This window comes from Dreissena polymorpha, chromosome 6, assembly GCF_020536995.1.
Source record: "Dreissena polymorpha isolate Duluth1 chromosome 6, UMN_Dpol_1.0, whole genome shotgun sequence".
NCBI lineage: Eukaryota > Metazoa > Mollusca > Bivalvia > Myida > Dreissenidae > Dreissena > Dreissena polymorpha.
In genome coordinates this window covers 105,871,410-105,885,028 of record NC_068360.1, presented here as the reverse complement: position 1 = coordinate 105,885,028, position 13,619 = coordinate 105,871,410, and the positions used below count along the sequence as shown (strand labels likewise).

Below are 13,619 nucleotides of genomic sequence, written 5' to 3'. Positions count from 1 at the left end.
GATATGTCAAAACAAGTTAGAGTGCAGTAATCGCCAACGAAAATTGACCTGGCTATTCAGGCCGTTCGAAGTAAGGGAATGTCTAAATGCAAAGCTGCCATGACGTTCGGTTTGCCGAGAACAACGCTTTTTTTCAAATTATATCACAATTTTTAATTTTCGTCTGTAAATTCTTTTAATTTGGGATCGTGAACAATGAATTGTAATAATTGTTTACGCTGTTTTAGGTTTTAATTGCTCACAATAAAATGGAATTTAATAGTGACAAGTTAGCAGAGTTTGTATAAATGTTTACTTGAAAAAGCTTACGATGTCGGTAATAGCCTCATTTTCTTACTAACACAAATCGGCGCCGATATTTCATACCCACAGATGGCAAGAGGGTCCGTTAAATATACTTTTTATAACTTCCGTTTCTTTTTGCAGCGGCTGTCATCGACATGGGTACGTCCTATGTCTTAAACTGTCGATAATAGCCGACGTTCTAAAATTATATGTGAAGTATTCGTTTTACGGGCTAGCACTAAAACCTATCGGCAATCCGTTCTCATACGTTGATTGTATCATTTTATAAGTTCCATAAGTAATCCTCGAAATGTCACAAAATATAACGATAACAACAGACTCGCAAAATTGTTTAATCGTTTCGCGTTGGTAACGCTTTATATGTTTAAGGTTTTTAATTCGTCAAAACATGCATATAATGTATACTTTAGATAATGGTTAATGTTTAGTATTACTGTTTCTTCGCAAAAATCATACAAAAACGAATATTTGCACATCTGGAACATTTTGTATTCAATTGTGTACATTTACTAAAACGTGAACAGGTCCCTTTAACATGTGTATCGTGTTAGTAAAATCACAATTCATGTTACAGTCTGGACAAAAGGATGTATATTCTAATCAGACTTTGATTGAGCTGTCTGCAATCTGCCTCAAACAAACCATATCGTATTTGCTAAATTTTAATATTCAATTGATACACAACCTGTTGCGTTGAAACGTCAGTCGCAAACAATCGCAAGCAAATGTAAGATTGTATATGTTAGTGGTTGAACTTAAAACTTATAAAGGATTTCTGCATTGACAAAGTTACTGTGATTGTGTTGGCTGGATACGCTTTTTAAGAGTTAAAGTATATGTATGCAATTTTCGGCGCTTAATCAACTTTTACCGCGTGCAATGAAGCGTTAGCTGCTAATACACGAAATGGCATAGGAAGCATTGATATCAGAAAACATTTACTCTGTTGAGGTTAGTATGTTCTTAAGTTCTAATTTATGTACTGAAATGTTTAAAAAAAATGGAACAAGTCAGACATGAAGTTGACATCACGACATTCATTCAGTAAATTTTATGCTTGTGCTCAGTACATAAAAATATCGATTAACCGTGTGAACCTTCACCGTCCAACAGTTCATGCACGAAATCTGTGAAAACGGTAGTAAACTGCAGATATTGGTCAATATAAGCATTTCAGTTTGTATTCCAAGTTATATATATATGTGTTGAAAAATGTAATGACTATTGTGAAGTCAAGGGGCGAAAGTTAAGTTTTTAGCCAATCTCATATTTCATATGTCGAATGCTGAAACCGAATCAGGCATGAATATGGCACTGAAAAAAAAAACGAAAGTACTGTAGCTTAGTATCTCGCTGTTAAAGTATGCTGATGATATTGTAAACATTTTTTCATGTTTTGATTTTAGGACAAGTCCGACTCATATCACTATTAAGGGTATCCATTCGAACTATATATACCCCCCCCCCCAAAAACAAAAACAACAACACACGCTCTAAAAATAAAATCATAATTTAAAACTTGGCTTCAAAGCTTACACAATGTAGTATTTGAAAGTCAACTGTCATATACAAATTAACTCGTCGCGTCAGATGCTATCTAACTGTTCTATTTATATCAGTAGTTTATTTGTTCGCCTGTAAACGGATACTTTGCTCGTGAAATCAATACGCGACCTTTACCAAAAAACAAATCGTTACGTTTCAGCATTTACCTGTTATTATTGTAAAGCAGTAGTAGTATACGTGTTTTCACACACACACACACACACACACACACACACACACGAACATGTTCTTTTAATCTTTATCATGACTAAAAGAAAAGGTGTGGATCATTTCAAGTTTTTTCTGATAAATTGGTTTACGTTCATATCGAATTTGGGCCTACATCATTAGCTGAAATAGCACAATGTTCATCGATCACCATTATCTTGCATATTGACGTCGTTAAATGGACAATTGTTGCCAGGAAATATCGCCATCTGTTGCATGTTGCATTGTTTGGTTTCTGGTATGATCCGTTGTTGTTTCGCTCGAAGCCGCTAACGCACTATAATTTCCGTTTGGTAAAGCGTCTTGCTATTGATATAAAACGTATGTCCGCTGCGGTGTCAATACTTGAGGGAGGGGGGGGGGGAGAATCTGATCAGTCATTGTTTTTTTCCTTTAGCTGGTACTTAAATATAGGATCTTGCACGAGTTGTCATATCATACCATATTTTATTAAACGAGTTCAGGAATTTTTTAAGTAAGCGAGCCTTTGGTGAGCTCACAAACGAATTGCCTGGACGAGTTTAATAAAATATGGTATGATATGACAACGAGTGTCAAGTCTTCTTTATCACATGCTTTTAAATCAGCAGATTAAATAAATATTAACGCAAACATAATGATAAATCCCGAATGTTGTTCATATTTCGTGACGTCATTTGAGGTTGAAACGTCATTTCAGCAAAATAACAAAATGCGATTGGTCAATCGAACGAAAACAAAGCCAATGAAAACGCTTAAAAGTATATTACACATGTGTAAGATAAAGAGAATATTTTTTCATGTGCCACGAGTGAAAATATTATTTTTCTATGATCACGAGTGAAATAACAAACGATCTTACACTGACATGAACACATTTTCTGTTTCTTGTATGCCCCTTTTTCAAGAAAATAAGTAACAGATGTTTCCCTTTCGCTGCAAAGTTAACCTTTCTCCCGTGGCGTGCCTCAATACATTTCAAACACACAAAATGACGTAATTAGTGTGACGAAATGACGTCATTATACCAGCGAAATGCTTCAGTTAAACTCTTTTACAATGTAAATAAACGGTTAAAAAGCATAAAAAAAAGAAAATTTGTTGGAATCGGTGGAATGTCGATTTTAATTTACTCGTGGTCATAGAATATATATATATATATATATATATATATATATATATATATATATATATAATTATTTATGATAATGTAAAATCGAAAAAGGAGTTCCGAAAATGTGTTATTTTCACTTGTGAAAATAACAATTTGTTTATTTTTACTGCTGTTATTTCACTGCAAAAATGTCATATTTTATCATTAGATATAACAGAACAAATATTCGTAATTGTTATATTTCACGGGCAACAGGGTATGGCATGTGATTAAAATATATAAGCACTCAGATTCGAAATGCAACTATTTATGTAGTTGTGATTGTGTAAATTCTGATTTCAAGCGTAAATTCTTTTTAAGGACAGCACCACGATAAAAAAGTTGTTTCCAATCTTATTTGCCGAGTACGTTAAAATAATCAATACGATCTGCATTTGCTTGTTGTATAGCATTTTTAGAAACATATTTTAACCTTCCTTATCTAACGTCGAAAATAAAAGCATGTTGTCCATATGAATTGTCCATATGAATTGAATATATATCGTTTACCTGTCTTAATATTAACACATGACAATATCGAAAAATTATGTAAGACAATATGCTAGTACAGTCAGGCGTCAATCATTATTCCGTTAAATGTTCGACATAGACGGTCGTTCATGATGTAATCGTTACCGTGGGTGGGCTATTACTCGAATACTAATTACTCAGATAGTCGAAAGCATTTTGCCAAATGCTTCATCCTTATATTTCGAAATTACTTAAACTTATTATATTACTTTAAGGACGGTTGCTTCCGCTGTCCTTTAAGTTCATACTGATGCAGTCCCCACAAACGAACACGCTGCAGAACAAAATTGCCTTGTTACTTAGCGAATTTTTCAAACAATAAAGTCTAATTATTCTACGCTAATATTTTATTTGTAAATTACAAATAGCCTATACAATAAACGATGGAATATAAAACACGACACAAACCATACAAATGAATCAAGCTGGGGTCATCGCCATGGAACGGTCGATTCGAAAACATAGGATAAAAACCGGTTGCATGACGCGTCAAACGTACTTCTAGCCTAGACTTTACTCTAACGTACATGTGTAAAAAACATAGTTTTTTAAAATAAAAAGCTATACAAGAGAATTTATATTCATAATTGCAAGTGAAAAACAGATGTGTGAAAAACATGGTTACGATGTACCGGTACAGTAAATGCAAAATCTAAATTGTATTGTTATACATTCATCATACTTATCGATTCTTTGCAAGAAGTAAAACGTTATAATTTTCAAAATGTTCGCTTTCAATATTTGCTCCGTACGCCGCCACGCGGTTATGTTCAATTGAAGTGTTCGCTGGTCGTATGAACACATAAAGTGTATGAAATTGGGTAAAGATATTGTCCAGGTCCATCCGTGCGATAATGTCACTTTTTTGTTTTTCGTCGCACTTTCTTTCAATCACTTACAATGCCACTGCATGTCACCAGCGCTGGTAACTGAAACAACTTCTTTTCTATCCGCCGCCATATCGTTCGTGTTTGAATTTCTTATCACTTACATATAAAATGATGCTATTGTCTGCCTTACATATAACACGAGGTAGTGCATTTCAATACTGACGTTCAAATGGTGTGTCTCTTCTTTCCTTATTTGTAGTAATAAATAATTGATACATCTTTGCTTGAATTTTCAACTTCAGTATGAATCCACAACCATTTATAATATAATTTATTTATTTATATATATATATATATATATATATATATATATATATATATATATATATATATATATATATATATATATATAAAATATATGTGACTTCTTTCGACGTTGGTTTCATCAAGCTAGATAGCAATCTGTATCGAGATTCTGAAAGATAAATACTATCATGAAGACGACTAGTAAGAGGATACTTTTAAAATACTTTACACATTCATACGACAAATAATTTGTGAGCCTTCTCCTTAAAGGGGCTTGTTCACACTTAAATTGCATTTTTGGAAGTTTTTCATTTCATGCTTTAAATTCATAAATTTAAACATCGCAAATAACGTGCTCCAGTATAAAACAAAAATAAAGTTAAAATAAGAAAGAAAAAAGTAAGCCGCACCAAGGCTCGAACCACTGACCCTTGGATCGGTTTTTTCCCCGACTAAATATAGATTTTAAATGTAAATTTAAATATAAACACGCATTGTGACAACAACAACAACAACAAATATGGCGGAATCTGTATTGTCAAACACGGAAGAAGAAGGTAAAATATGTTTTTTATTGTAAAACTCAATAGTGCGTATGATTTTCTTTTTATAAAAGTAGATTAAAATAGTATAACTGATCAAATGATTCGTTTTCGTTACATAAGTATATGCATATACATCACAGAACGCGTAAATACTGATTCTCTCGTTTACACTTGAGTTACAGACAGAGACTAAAATTAAAAGCCAAGTTGAATACATAATTAACTTTAGTATTCGCGCAAATAAATTAAATTTATCATTAGCCTTGGAGTACTGAGATCATTTAAACAGTACAGTATCTTTTTCTTTCCTCATAACTGACAGTGACAACATTATTTGTTGGCAGGCAATTCAAGATGCTGTGCATTTATTGACATATTCATTATTGTGTGTTATATGACAATGACATTTATTATTAACTAAAATGCATTTGAATGGTACTGGTAGTTTATTAATTTAAACCCAAAACTCATAGTTAACCCTTTAAGCGCTGGAACCAAATTTTGAAGGCCTTTGCAAACAGTTTGGTTCCAGATGAGACGCCACAGAACGTGGCGTCTCATCAGGATCCAAACTGTTTGCTATTCTGATAGTATTCTTTGAAAAAAAAATCGAAGAAATGGCTAATTTTAGAAATTCAGCGGATGACATTTAGCAGATGACAAATTTCCCAGCATGCAAAGGGTTAATGTATTTATATCAGTTTCTTCTGCACAGCTATTTTATAAATAAACTGAATAACCAAAATATTTTTGAAAATAGTCACACAGTTTAGTAATTCATGGCATCAAATGCATGTATCTGGCGCCAGACAACTCGCCCCAATACCAACTTGCCCCAAAACAAACTCGCATCAAAGATATGGTCACTCGCTACAACCAAGAGACAACTCGCCCCAATTTATTTTCGTGCATCTTATTGTTTCTTTATTTAAAGTATTTTATCTGTATATTCTTTGTTAATTTAGCAAAGCACGTATATATTTTGATAAATGTGTATTTCAACAGTACATTGTATTTTGAATAAATCAAATACAGGTCATCTGAAATGCATGTATCATTATATTTGTAAAAACCAAGAATATTCTGGATATTCCTCTTTTTTCAATTGTTTTGAATATTCTCAAGATTTGATTTCCTGAATGTTGAAGAAAACTTATTAGATAATAATACCACATATTTACAACTCACTTTTTTAATAGAGACCATAAATAGTTTTAAAAAGTGGTTTAAATTCTGTATTTACTTTTCAATAGGATACAACCATAATTAAACCAAGAAGTTTATGAAGAAGGGATCACTGGATTTTGTCACTTTGGTACAAGAAACAGAAAAGGTATACTTATTTAGCTGCATTTTTTTCTGTTGATTTCATTTGAGAATATTGAAATAATTTGTAGATAATGTTTTCAGATATTCAGGCAAGTTGAGATTTCATTATTTTTTTTAGGTCATTTCACAATATTCTTGAATGGAAACAGAAAAAAACACAGTTCAACGCACTAATTGTTCATATATAAAACAAAGTCTTTGTATGTAAAACTGTGTTGCTACATGAGCAAAGAATTTAAAAAATGATCCTACACTACACTAGGTAAATATTGAAATTTTACAAAAAAATCTGACAGGAATGTTAAAAAATGGTGTCATGAAAAATAAAAAATTATATATGTACATGTAGCTACATCTTGTGTCAACACTCTGAGCTTTATGTTCAAAACATTTATTGTTAAATGCAGAAATGTCTTTTCAAGGATATCATAGACCACCTTACTTATACGGAAGCATAGGAGCTGTTGAAGGAAATTGCTGCCAGACAGTCAACAGTTATCACTGACAGCCTGTCCTGGCCCAGCTGGGACCATCCTCAAGCTAACCATGATGATGTGTTTGCAAGAATTGTCCATTTGGTAGAACATGATGAAGACGAGCTTTGTTGTGGCATGGCCTGACAATACTGTACAAGCCAGAGACCAGTATGTTTACTGTTGTTGAATATGACCCATTTTTCATGTTTATTTTTCTGTGGGCCTGTTTAACAGAATTAATAATACACTTTATCTATTTCAAATATGTTATTTTTCTGTGGACTGTTTAACGGAATTATTAATGCATTTTATCTATATCAAATATTTTATTTGTCTGTGGGCCTGTTTAACCGAATAAGTAATGCATTTTATCTTTATCAAATATTGTTGCTTGTAATATGAATATAGAACACGTAAAACTACTCATGTAATTGTCTCAGCTTAAATTAAAAGTGTAGAAAATTTAACTCATTTACTGTCGAAACAGTGGCCATTATGTTCCTGCATCTTAAAAGTTGGACAATAACAGCTAATATCTATATATATATATATATATATATATATATATATATATATATAGATATATATATATATATATATATATATATAGTAGATAGATAGATATATATATATATATATATCTATATATATCTCTATATATATATATATATATATATATATATATATATATATAATATATCTATATATATATATACTATCTATATATATATCTATATATATATATATATATATATATATATATATATATAGATAGATAGATAGATAGATAGATAGATAGATAGATAGATAGATAGATAGATAGATAGATAGATAGATAGATAGATAGATAGATAGATAGATAGATAGATAGATAGATAGATAGATAGATAGATAGATAGATAGATAGATAGATAGATAGATAGATAGATAGATAGATAGATAGATAGATAGATAGATAGATAGATAGATAGATAGATAGATAGATAGATAGATAGATAGATAGATAGATAGATAGATAGATAGATAGATAGATAGATAGATAGATAGATAGATAGATAGATAGATAGATAGATAGATAGATAGATAGATAGATAGATAGATAGATAGATAGATAGATAGATAGATAGATAGATAGATAGATAGATAGATAGATAGATAGATAGATAGATTTAGCAAGGGGTTTTGAGTTTTTTATGTGTTCATATTTTTCAGAAAAAGGGTTAATTGGTGACTGATCCTCTCACCCTCCTTATCCAGAAAACGTTTCGGAACAACGTGTTGGCACTGAAGATGTGGAGGACACAGATTGATCACAGTACATCCTTTGGATACATGCACACCTTCAACGGGACGACAACAAAACTGTACCTGCCTTTTTTTTGAAAGGAAGTAGTTAATAAAATTATTGTTAACAGCTTTTTTAGTCTTGTTGTTTAAGAATGCTTGCAACATTTAAGTGGATAAACGGTTGTTTTAAATTTGAAGCTTCAGTAATGCATTCTTTATTAAATGATGTAATCTTATTTCTTTCAATATAGTGTAAATAATAAGAACATAATTATCCTTTGTATACAAAATGAAAACCAAGTTTACTGTTCTATTAATCATTATTTATTTATCTTGTTCTTTTGTCAGAAATATTACAAGGGCATACATACAGTATTCCTTAAATAAAAGGGGCAGTTCTTAAAAAATTAACATGTATTTTAGCAATGCATATTCAAACTTTTTCCACATTTATAACCAGCAACAATATGTAAGTATTATAATGTAACACAAATTAATACTATGAATTTACTACTGATTTTGCCGTGCCTGTCATCAAATAAACATGTTTTACTGAAAGTTTCTTAAAAGATGTTATGTGGATGACTTAATCAATCATTTAATAAATATTTGAGCCTCGCTCTTGGAAAAGGGGGTTTAATGCATGTACTTAAGGTTGTCCAAGATTAGGCTGTGCGGACTGCACAGGCTAATCAGGGGCAACACTTTCCGCCTTATCTGGATTTTCTCTCTCCCTTTCAACAAAAAATACAATAAAGCAGCAATTGTCTGCCTGATTGGTATGATCAGCACATGTTAATCTCGTACGACAATTTACGCACATGCATTAAGCCCCATTTTCCCAGGGCAAGGCTCACCTATTTAGGTTTTAGCTGTCTATATGCTCTTTAACTTTTGAATCATGATGCAGTTTCATATAATAATGTATTATGAGTCGTTTTTAATTGATGCATATTCTTTTGTTCAGTGTTGAACTCAACATGTATTATAATAAGGTGTTCACTTAACATTCTTGCAGTAATGTTTTGCTGTGTAATATACATGTAATAATAAATCAAAATTGAACAAACTAGCTTCTTATTTCTTCATGTTATTTATTTAAACATTTTAAAACAAAACAACAAAATTCATAACATAATGAACACAAAACATAATACTCTATATTCATGAAACAAAACTATAATTGATAACATTTTGAATAAATGTTTCCAACTTTCAACATTTGACAGATCAAATTATTTCTGAATTCCACCAATTTTTTATTTATGGATAAACAGCATCATCTTTATGACAGTTTATGTAAGGCTATTACAATAAATGGTTGTTTATAGACTGATAAACAATGGAAAACAATACATAATCTATATATAGCATTGTGCTTTGATGTCATTGTTAATGGAACATAAACATATGTGGTGTGCAGCACGCACTCAACATTGACTATGGTAGCTTTTACCTAAAAGAGTCAATAATTCCTTTTCATAGTCTTTACTTGTGACAAAAAATCAGGAAAATGCTGAGCCCAGTGTTTATTTAGCTATTTGCCAGACAAGGTTTTCACAAATTCTTCTGTTTCAGAGTGACATATGATCAAATACTTTGGATCCTCTATTGTAATAACAAAACAATTAATTCACCATGTTTGACCATGGGTCTCCCATAAAAAACTTAACACAAATCATGATACATAACACCTATAAGAGTCAACAATTTCTGTTAATGGTCTTGACTTGTGACAAAAAAATCTTGAACTTGGCCCATTGTTTATGTAGTTATTTGCCAGACAAGTTTTTTACTTATTCTTCTTTTTCAGAGTAATCTATGATTGAATACTTTGGATCCTATATTTTTATAACAAAACAATTAACAAAATTCACAATACCGTACACACTTAAAACTCAAATACATATTCTCATGGCATTTCAGGGCACTTGTATGCTATGTTCATCAGTATTTTATCAATGATATTTCTGCCCTATGTTTATAAGCAGTTCACTTATTAAAATCACATTTTATCACCATGATGATGACAGGACAGTCGACCATAATGTCACACATTTGGTCACGCCTTCATATTACACAAATAAATTCAAGCATCATTTCAAATACTAAAGTCATCTTCTGACTGAAAAAAAACAGCAAGGGTCAAACATGCACTTTTAAACTCAATGGTATACATCCTATAAAACCATGCTGTCAAATTCACACAACATGTTCCTACCCATAATCAGTTATCGTTGATTTCAGCTTTTTTCAATTTTTTAATTCATAATAATGGTATGTTGAAGTTAGTTAAACAACATAGTTACATACACCATGTACCAATTTGTATGAGTAAATCTTCATATTGTTTCCGGGTTGCTTGCCCTTGACCTATTGGATATTGCAGCTCCTCATTAGCCGCAGGTGGATATATAAGGGGCAATTGTAGAGGCAATCAGCTTTGGATAAGCTGAATCAAAAAGGAACTTTGATCGAAGGGTTTTTTCCTTGATGATCTCTGTGTACTCAGTGCATGTACGTGTATCCCTTCTTTTCATTGATTGGCACCACCATCCAATTGTTGGCTGCCTTCAATTTACTCTGAAATAACATATAAGCATATTTCTAATTTTGAAATGTACACTAAAACTTATCATGAAATTTGTTTGCTATTTTAAACATTATTTTATTCATATCATGCAAATCAGGTAACATACCAATACTTTTTTGGGCTACTTGATTCACCAGAATTAACTTATGAACCTACCAATACTTTTCTGGGCTACTTGATTCACCAGTATTAACTTATGAACCTACCAATACTTTTCTGGGCTACTTGATTCACCAGTATTAACTTATGAACCTACCAATACTTTTCTGGGCTACTTGATTCACCAGTATTAACTTATGAACCTATCAATACTTTTCTGGGCTACTTGATTCACTAGTATAAACTTATGAACCTACCAATACTTTTCTTGGCTTCTTGATTCACCAGTATGAGCTTATTATATGATGAAGTTATCATACTTGAGTCACTAACTGACAATTACTGTACAACTAGAGATTGGAGGAGAATGGCATTGAAATAATTTCATGACCAATCACCATGCAAGTTATCTGAACGGTTCAGAAAACAAACCAGCTATCGGATATCCTCTGGTTTTCATAACATAAAAAGTTTCTGGTAAAAAAATGATAAAGCAATTATATTACCACCATTGAACTTTAGGAAGCACATAGAATCTTATTGAATATAAATATATTATTTTATCAATTAAAATATGCTAAGACAGGGTTGTTTGCATACTCTAAGTAAGCTGTTATCTCTCCAATTCCTGACACATGATCAGGTGTGGTACTTCCTTGTGACACAAATGACAGGCCAGGATCTGGCGGGGGCTGATGACCGTGCATAGGTGAAGAGTTTGTTGTTCTAACATTATGTTGAACAGTCAAACTTGCAATAGTTTGGCCGGCACGTCTTCCTAAATACCTTAAAAAGAAGGTTTGTATTAGATTATAAAATTGATCACATATCAATTTAAAGAAAAAACAAAATTGATGTTAAAATCAGGAAATAAACTGTATAATCATATAATCATATCATGATAATTGATTACATAATATAACATATACATTTGCATACCAGTATATTTTATAATATAATATATACCGAATAAATAAATCATTCATAATTCATCATTTATCATTAATTTCATGCTTCATTTGACTCGTGTTGGAGTGTTCCTTATAAGTTATAACGAATTCATTAAATTGATACGAACATCTTGGCATAGGGGCATTAAGGCTTATTTTAAAACGCGCAATGAACACATTATTTTATCAGTGCGTATCTGGTTTCGTTGCAGAGTAAAATATCCATACAATAAAACTAAATACCTATCCAAACTTTTGCTAAAATTCCTTTGTAAACAGGCAACACTTGCCAAAAACTAAACGTAGCTTCTAAAATATTACTTACAATTCGTGTGTTTAAGCCATTACCCTGTCTTCGTCTCTTCCAACGATACTCCTATGGTTTTGCAAACACTCAGTCTTGTCGCCAAGATTGAATAAATTCGAGCGATGTCGCTGGCTCCGGCTTTTGTTTCTCTTTTTTTATATTTTTGATCACAGACATGAGATGCATTGTTTGTAAACCAAAAGCGGATAAGCGCAGCGCGCATGCGCAGGCTGCATTCTGGTATTTTAGTTGGGATCCCATTCACAATTTCTGACTAAAAATAACTGATTTCGCGTTTAAGACGCTTTATAATTTTCAGGTTTTCAAATCGTCAAAAGTTGCATTTAATGGAAATTTTAGAGCATGGAAACAATTTGGTATTTTTTTTTTAAAGCAAATATCATAACTACAATGAAAATTTGCAAATCCGAAACAATTTTTTTCAATTTTGTCAATTTATCAAAGTGTGAACAAGCCCCTTTAAAGATCGTTTCGGCCGATTAAGTTTGAAAATACGTTTAATCCATTCTGTAGTCGCTTTAATTTTCCTTATGATTGGTTCGCGTTACAGAGCTTTTTAATTACACCAAGGCGAAAAGCTGCGCTGATGGTTGTTCAATAATTATTTTTCATTTATTTTCATTAACTTTTAATGATTTAAATCGACTGCGTATACTGTTGTATCGAAATGAGAAGTCTCTTGATCTATACATTTGTTATTAAGAATGTTATTATATTAATTGTCAAAAAATAGCAATACTATATACACCGTATGTTTAAACAAGGAAACAAAAACACGTATGACTAAGAAAAAAGTTAAAAATATTGGTTGATTAACAGATGACAACATTCGAAATCGGTAAATTAATTAATCGCGTGTGACGCTTTTCCTTTTCCGTGTTAACATACATTCCCGACAATACATACAATTTGTATCGTATTGCATTGTTTTGTTTATGTTTACTGTTTACTGCGTATTGTGTACAAATAACTCAAATTACTTGAACGCAACTGTAGATTCTCTCTCTCGAACAAATCAACTAAAGTTACACATAACTACGACTATTATTGATTGACTTTGAATTAATTCTACTTATAAAGTCCAATACTGTAAAAAGACTTCCATTTTATTTTCCTTTTTTCTGCTGGATTCAT

General features: G+C 31.6%; 1 long non-coding RNA gene across 1 annotated transcript; it reads left to right on the top strand.

Moving 5' to 3' along the window:
* Window positions 1-5,357: 5,357 nt before the first annotated feature.
* LOC127835076 (uncharacterized) lies at window positions 5,358-9,587 on the top strand. The gene is made up of 4 exons (XR_008028333.1): window positions 5,358-5,435; window positions 6,677-6,756; window positions 7,175-7,396; window positions 8,441-9,587. It is a non-coding gene; the product is annotated as an uncharacterized LOC127835076 (long non-coding RNA).
* Window positions 9,588-13,619: the final 4,032 nt, after the last annotated feature.